Genomic DNA, 7164 nt, shown 5'->3' on the forward strand with positions numbered 1-7164 from the left:
GAATAATTCCTCTAAAGGAAACTCATTTTTGTTGTCGTTTAGTCCCCAGTTTGTACACATGAAACTTTAAAGTCGGCTTCTCATCGATCCAGATGTTTGTTGAATGTGATTTAATTCAGTTTGTCTGGTTTCTGTTTGGTTCCAGCTGCTCAAACCTCCGTTAGCGAGTCAGTGTTTGTTGATCAACAGCCTGAAATATTCTGTTAGACTTTAGTTCTACTGCTGCTGCTGCTCACTTGGTTTAAATAATACATTTGCGCGTGTGTTGATGTTTTCCATGCAGGGAATTATTCAGAAATACATTCTGCTGCTGCTTTATGAGGCTCTGATCCAAAAGAGCTGCGTCTCAGAGGATGCTGGGTTTATTTATCTTTTAAAAAGAACACTAAAAGCTTCAATTATTGTTTGTTTTTATTATTTATTAGAATGCATTTAGTAAATTAATCGGTCAGTCCTGTTATAACTCTTTATCTTACTTCAGTTAAAGCAGCAAGAAAACACATTAATCCATTTGGGATCTGTGGAATGTTTTTATTTTTTTCAATATTAATTGCATTTAAAGTAGTTTCTGTTTGCAGTTTAACCTTGGATGAACTGATTTCTGCTACTGAAGATATTTTTTAAGAAGCTCATTTGTCATTGATTCACACTGAATCCAAAATCAGAGTTTGTTTGATCAGATTTGACTGAATAACAGAACAAACTGGGCTGCTGCTGGGTTTTATAAAACATAACAGGCTCAACCTTCAGCCCAGTGAAGTCCAGAACAAACTGAGGAATCAGTGGACAAGCCAGACTGGGACACATAGTTCTGATATTATGGGATGCACATAGACAGTCTGTTTTACCAACACAGAAAAACAAAAGAATCAAAGAATGTTTGAGAAGTTGGAGACAAACTTTGAAGATTTCTGAATACCAGAAATATTCCTCTGAACCCAAAAGACTCACTGGTTTTAAACCAGGGGTGTCCAACGTTCCAGAAAAAATCCAGAGAAGAAAGTAATTTAAGATTGTAAATTAGTAAAACTATAAATTTAAAATAATTTCTAGACCATGACAAGTTGTTTTCATCAGAAAGTAAAATACTAGATTGTTCATTATTATTTTGTGTCTCATTTTTGTCTTGTTTTTATTGTTTTTGTCATTCTGACTTTTGTCGTTTGCCTTATATTTTTTTATCGTTTCGTTTCTCGTTTTTGCCATTTTCTGTCTCGTTTGTGTCTCGCTTGCTCCGTTTGTCTGTTGTTTTTGTCATTTTGTTTCTCGCTTTTGTCGTTTTGTGTGTCATTGTTGTTTTTGTTGTGTAGCCCGGTGTTGAACTAGAGTAGTGAATCCAAAAGTATTAATGCAAGTAATGCTCCAAGTTGTTTTGAGATCACTGCATTATTTTACTCCTGCTGTGTTACGTTGTCCCTATTGGTCACTGCCGTCCGTATGGCGAAAGGGGATTGGCTGTTAGTGTGTCTGGGGGCGGGTACTCCTGACCCGGTGGAGTGACACTGAAGGAAATGTGCGGGAATGTTTTTTTTTTTGGTGGTCTCTCCACTGAGCAGCAAGCAGAATGTGGCGGATTTTGTGGCTTGCAAAGCAGAAGCAAGGGAGCACAGACTCAACAACAACGAGCAGGAAGCTCAGAGTTCCGCAGCCGGAGAAGTGGTGAGTCTGAGGCTGGAGGACCGACCACCAGAGCAGTGGACAGCGAGCGCGGCTAATGCTAGCGCGGCTAATGCTAGCGCGGCAGCTAGCATTCCACTTTTGCCTTTGGACCGTTTATCTTTCACCACACTCAATGTTTGTTTGGTTTTTTTGTTTTTTTATTGCTGCCGTTATTTCACAGCACTCAATGTTTTGTTGGACCAAACAGGCCTGCACTGTGTTCAGACTGAGCTCCGGATCGTGAGTACACTTGGCTGGTGTATGTGTGTGCGTGCAGGCGGGCCCAACATTGCGCTTCTAACGTGTGAGACGAAGTTTGCGCCATTAGTCGTATTGTAGTGGTGACCTCCTGGTTTTTGTGTTTGTTTTGGACATGGTGATTGGGGGGTTAGAGCTGCAGGGGATTCTGTTTGTAAATGGTTGTCATTAGAACTATTTGAGGACAAATTGAGGGTGAGACCAACAAAGTTTATCTGAACAGACAAAAGAGTATTCATTTATTTTGGGGGGAAAGTCTGAGTTACTTCTTTATGTTTTTGTCTTATTGATCGTGTATGTTTTGTGTTGGGGCATTTATTTGAGCAAATCTTCTATTAACCCTCATGTTGTCCTGCAGGTCAAATTGACCTGTTTGAAAATGAAAATGTGGGGAAAATATATTTCTACAGTGAAACTTCTGATGTCCACATTTTCAAAAAAATAAATGTTAAAAATGTTTGAAGAACATTCACAAAAAAATCAGCCAAAATCCAGTGAATTTTGCTGGATTTGTGTTGATTTTTTTGGGAATGTTCTTCAAGAAAATATTCAGAATCTTACTGATTATATTTTTTGAAAATATTTACAAGATTTAAAAAAAATATATTTCTTGCCAAATTTGGGGATTTTTTAAAAAGAAAATAAAATGTTAAGGGAAACTTTTATGGAATTTTTAGAATTTTATTCCTGAAGATTTTGCAAAGTTTTTTTAATTTGGGGAATTTTTTTGCTGAATTTTTGTGTCTGTTTCAGACAAGGAAACAAAAATTGTTTCCAAGTTTGAAAAAGAAAAAGTTTGTGGAAAAGGAAAATATTTTCACAGTGAAACTTCTGATGTCCACAATTTCAACATTTTTGGGAACTCTGAACATTTTTTGGCTGGGAAAAAAAAGAAATGTTAAAAACGTTTCTTAATAACATTCACACAAACATTGTCTTGTCTGTTTTTGTCTTTCTGTCTGACATTTGACGTTTTGATCATAAAATATAACACTAAATTGTTCATTGTTCTTTTATCGTTTTGTCTCATTTTTGTAATATTTTGTCTTGTTTTTGTTGTTTTTTTTATCTTTTCTTGTCTGACTTTTGTTGTTCGTCTCATGTTGTCGTTTTGTGTGATTTTGTTTCTCATTTTTGTTGATTGTCCACTTTTGTCACTGCGTGACATTTTTCTCATTTTTTTCAGTTTCATGTTGTTTCTCATTTTTGCAATGTTTTGCTGTTTTTTGTCTGTCTTTTGTCATTTTGATCATAAAGTAAAATCATTCAGTTGAAACTGAATTTACACAGTTACACAGTGAGTAAAACTGAGCCAACAGTGAGTTAAACTGAGCCAACAGTGAGTTAAACTGAGCCCCAGTGAGTTAAACTGAACCAACAGTGAGTTAAACTGAACCAACAGTGAGTTAAACTGAGCCCCAGTGAGTTAAACTGAACCAACAGTGAGTTAAACTGAACCAACAGTGAGTTAAACTGAACCAACAGTGAGTTAAACTGAACCAACAGTGAGTTAAACTGAGCCAACAGTGAGTTAAACTGAACCAACAGTGAGTTAAACTGAACCAACAGTGAGTTAAACTGAGCCAACAGTGAGTTAAACTGAGCCCCAGTGAGTTAAACTGAACCAACAGTGAGTTAAACGGAGCCCCAGTGAGTTAACCTGAGCCAACAGTGAGTTAACCTGAGCCAACAGTGAGTTAACCTGAGCCAACAGTGAGTTAACCTGAGCCAACAGTGAGTTAAACTGAGCCAACAGTGAGTTAACCTGAGCCAACAGTGAGTTAACCTGAGCCAACAGTGAGTTAACCTGAGCCAACAGTGAGTTAACCTGAGCCAACAGTGAGTTAAACTGAGCCCCAGTGAGTTAAACTGAACCAACAGTGAGTTAAACGGAGCCCCAGTGAGTTAAACGGAGCCAACAGTGAGTTAACCTGAGCCAACAGTGAGTTAAACTGAGCCAACAGTGAGTTAAACTGAGCCAACAGTGAGTTAACCTGAGCCAACAGTGAGTTAAACTGAGCCAACAGTGAGTTAAACTGAGCCAACAGTGAGTTAACCTGAGCCAACAGTGAGTTAACCTGAGCCAACAGTGAGTTAACCTGAGCCAACAGTGAGTTAAACTGAGCCAACAGTGAGTTAACCTGAGCCAACAGTGAGTTAAACTGAGCCAACAGTGAGTTAACCTGAGCCAACAGTGAGTTAACCTGAGCCAACAGTGAGTTAACCTGAGCCAACAGTGAGTTAAACTGAACCAACAGTGAGTTAAACTGAGCCAACAGTGAGTTAAACTGAGCCAACAGTGAGTTAAACTGAGCCAACAGTGAGTTAAACTGAACCAACAGTGAGTTAAACTGAACCAACAGTGAGTTAAACTGAGCCAACAGTGAGTTAAACTGAGCCCCAGTGAGTTAAACTGAACCAACAGTGAGTTAAACGGAGCCCCAGTGAGTTAACCTGAGCCAACAGTGAGTTAACCTGAGCCAACAGTGAGTTAACCTGAGCCAACAGTGAGTTAAACGGAGCCAACAGTGAGTTAACCTGAGCCAACAGTGAGTTAACCTGAGCCAACAGTGAGTTAACCTGAGCCAACAGTGAGTTAAACTGAGCCAACAGTGAGTTAACCTGAGCCAACAGTGAGTTAAACTGAGCCAACAGTGAGTTAACCTGAGCCAACAGTGAGTTAACCTGAGCCAACAGTGAGTTAACCTGAGCCAACAGTGAGTTAACCTGAGCCAACAGTGAGTTAACCTGAGCCAACAGTGAGTTAACCTGAGCCAACAGTGAGTTAACCTGAGCCAACAGTGAGTTAACCTGAGCCAACAGTGAGTTAACCTGAGCCAACAGTGAGTTAACCTGAGCCAACAGTGAGTTAACCTGAGCCAACAGTGAGTTAAACTGAGCCCCAGTGAGTTAAACTGAGCCAACAGTGAGTTAAACTGAGCCAACAGTGAGTTAAACTGAGCCCCAGTGAGTTAAACTGAACCAACAGTGAGTTAAACGGAGCCAACAGTGAGTTAAACGGAGCCAACAGTGAGTTAACCTGAGCCAACAGTGAGTTAAACGGAGCCAACAGTGAGTTAAACTGAGCCCCAGTGAGTTAACCTGAGCCAACAGTGAGTTAAACTGAGCCAACAGTGAGTTAAACTGAGCCCCAGTGAGTTAAACTGAACCAACAGTGAGTTAAACGGAGCCAACAGTGAGTTAAACGGAGCCAACAGTGAGTTAACCTGAGCCAACAGTGAGTTAAACGGAGCCAACAGTGAGTTAACCTGAGCCAACAGTGAGTTAACCTGAGCCAACAGTGAGTTAACCTGAGCCAACAGTGAGTTAACCGGAGCCAACAGTGAGTTAACCTGAGCCAACAGTGAGTTAAACGGAGCCAACAGTGAGTTAACCTGAGCCAACAGTGAGTTAACCTGAGCCAACAGTGAGTTAACCTGAGCCAACAGTGAGTTAACCGGAGCCAACAGTGAGTTAACCTGAGCCAACAGTGAGTTAACCGGAGCCAACAGTGAGTTAACCTGAGCCAACAGTGAGTTAAACTGAGCCAACAGTGAGTTAACCTGAGCCAACAGTGAGTTAAACTGAGCCAACAGTGAGTTAACCTGAGCCAACAGTGAGTTAACCTGAGCCAACAGTGAGTTAACCTGAGCCAACAGTGAGTTAACCGGAGCCAACAGTGAGTTAAACGGAGCCAACAGTGAGTTAAACGGAGCCAACAGTGAGTTAAACGGAGCCAACAGTGAGTTAAACGGAGCCAACAGTGAGTTAAACTGAACCAACCGTGAGTTAAACTGAACCTCGGTGAGTTAAACTGAACCTTGGTTAGTTAAACAGAGCTGTCCCTGCGGGTTCAGAGAGTTAACTGTAGAATATTTTCGTCTCTACAAACACAAAGAGACGTTTGATGACAGCTGTAAAGTTGCTGCTGAACACCAGAGAAGTTTAATGGAGCCGCCGGCTGATGGGAACTGTGTCAGAGGAACGTCTCTGCAGCTTTCAGCCCCAATCACTGCAGCAACTGGAGCATGAAGGCATCAACAAGCCGCAGTACTGCAGCAGGCCAGAGAGGGGCGCCGCTGCACCGACCCGCCACCGGGGGAGGAAGCAGAGAGTCCAGACATGTGGAGGATAAATAGAGACGAGTCCAGACAGTTTGAGACCAGAAGAACCGGTTCGGGCGTTTATTCTGGCTTTGTTCCTCTCTCACACAAAACCAGGTTTGTCTCAGATATAATAAAACCGTCTCTGCCTTTGTTTGAGTCAGATTTAAAACCATCTGTCTTTTATTTCTGCAGCTCAAACTGGTGAATCTGTGGACAAACCAGACTAGAATTTATATTTTATATTAAAGTTATCGGACCCACATGCAAAACCTGGAACCAAACCGTGTGTTTATCAGAGCAGAAGAAGCAAATGTCAAAGCAATAAAAGTTATTGATCAGTTCTCTGGGGCCCAAAACTCAGACAGATTTAAAGCTTTAATTCTGGGGTGTCAAACATGTGGTCCGTGGGCCAAAAGCGGTCCTCCAGAGGGTCCAATCCAGCCTGACTTTGTAAAGAGTAAATTTTCCAGAGAAAACATTAACTGTAGATTTAAAACTATAAATATAAAATAATTTGTAGACCATGACAAGTTGTTTTGATCATAAAGTAAAATACTAGATTGTTCATTGTTATTTTGTGTCTCATTTTTGTAATTTTTTGTCTTTTTTGTGTTTTTTAAACTTTTTTGTTGTTGTTTTGTTTCCTTTTTGTCTCGCGTGTGTTTTTTGTCTTATTTTTGTCATTTTGTCTTTTGTTTTATGGATTGTTTATCGCTTTTGTTTTTTCATTTGTGTCGTTTGTCCATTTTTTAAAAGCTTTGTAACTTCGTTTTTGTAAAATTTTGTCTTGTTTTTGTCATCTTTTGTTCTTTTTTGTCTGGCTTCTCAGTTTGTTTCTTGTTTTTCTCTTTTTGTTTGCTTTATTTGTTATTTTTAGCTTTTGTCTTTTTGTGGGGGTTTTGTCTCGTTTTTGTCGTTTGTCCATTTTTTTGTTGCTTTGTAACTTTTTGTCAAAATTTTGTGTCTTTTTTGTTTCGTGTCGTTTGTCTGATTTTTTTTTTTGGTCGTGTTGTGCTTCATTTTTGTCATTTTGTGTGTCATTTTTGTAATATTTAGTCTCGTTTTTGCAGTTTTTTGTCTTTTGTTTTGAGCAAGAAACTCTAAAAACAGAATCATCAGATTTTTAGCTTTCTAGTGCATG

General features: G+C 39.8%; 1 long non-coding RNA gene across 1 annotated transcript; it reads right to left on the bottom strand.

Annotated features, from left to right (window-relative positions):
• Positions 1 to 2896: 2896 nt before the first annotated feature.
• LOC127536420 (uncharacterized) lies at positions 2897 to 6439 on the bottom strand. The gene is made up of 4 exons (XR_007945416.1): positions 5439 to 6439; positions 5020 to 5354; positions 4708 to 4853; positions 2897 to 3848 (listed from the first exon to the last, which is right to left on the bottom strand). It is a non-coding gene; the product is annotated as an uncharacterized LOC127536420 (long non-coding RNA).
• Between the last annotated feature and the right edge of the window lie 725 nt (positions 6440 to 7164).

Source organism: Acanthochromis polyacanthus, chromosome 12 (genome assembly GCF_021347895.1).
Source record: "Acanthochromis polyacanthus isolate Apoly-LR-REF ecotype Palm Island chromosome 12, KAUST_Apoly_ChrSc, whole genome shotgun sequence".
NCBI lineage: Eukaryota > Metazoa > Chordata > Actinopteri > Pomacentridae > Acanthochromis > Acanthochromis polyacanthus.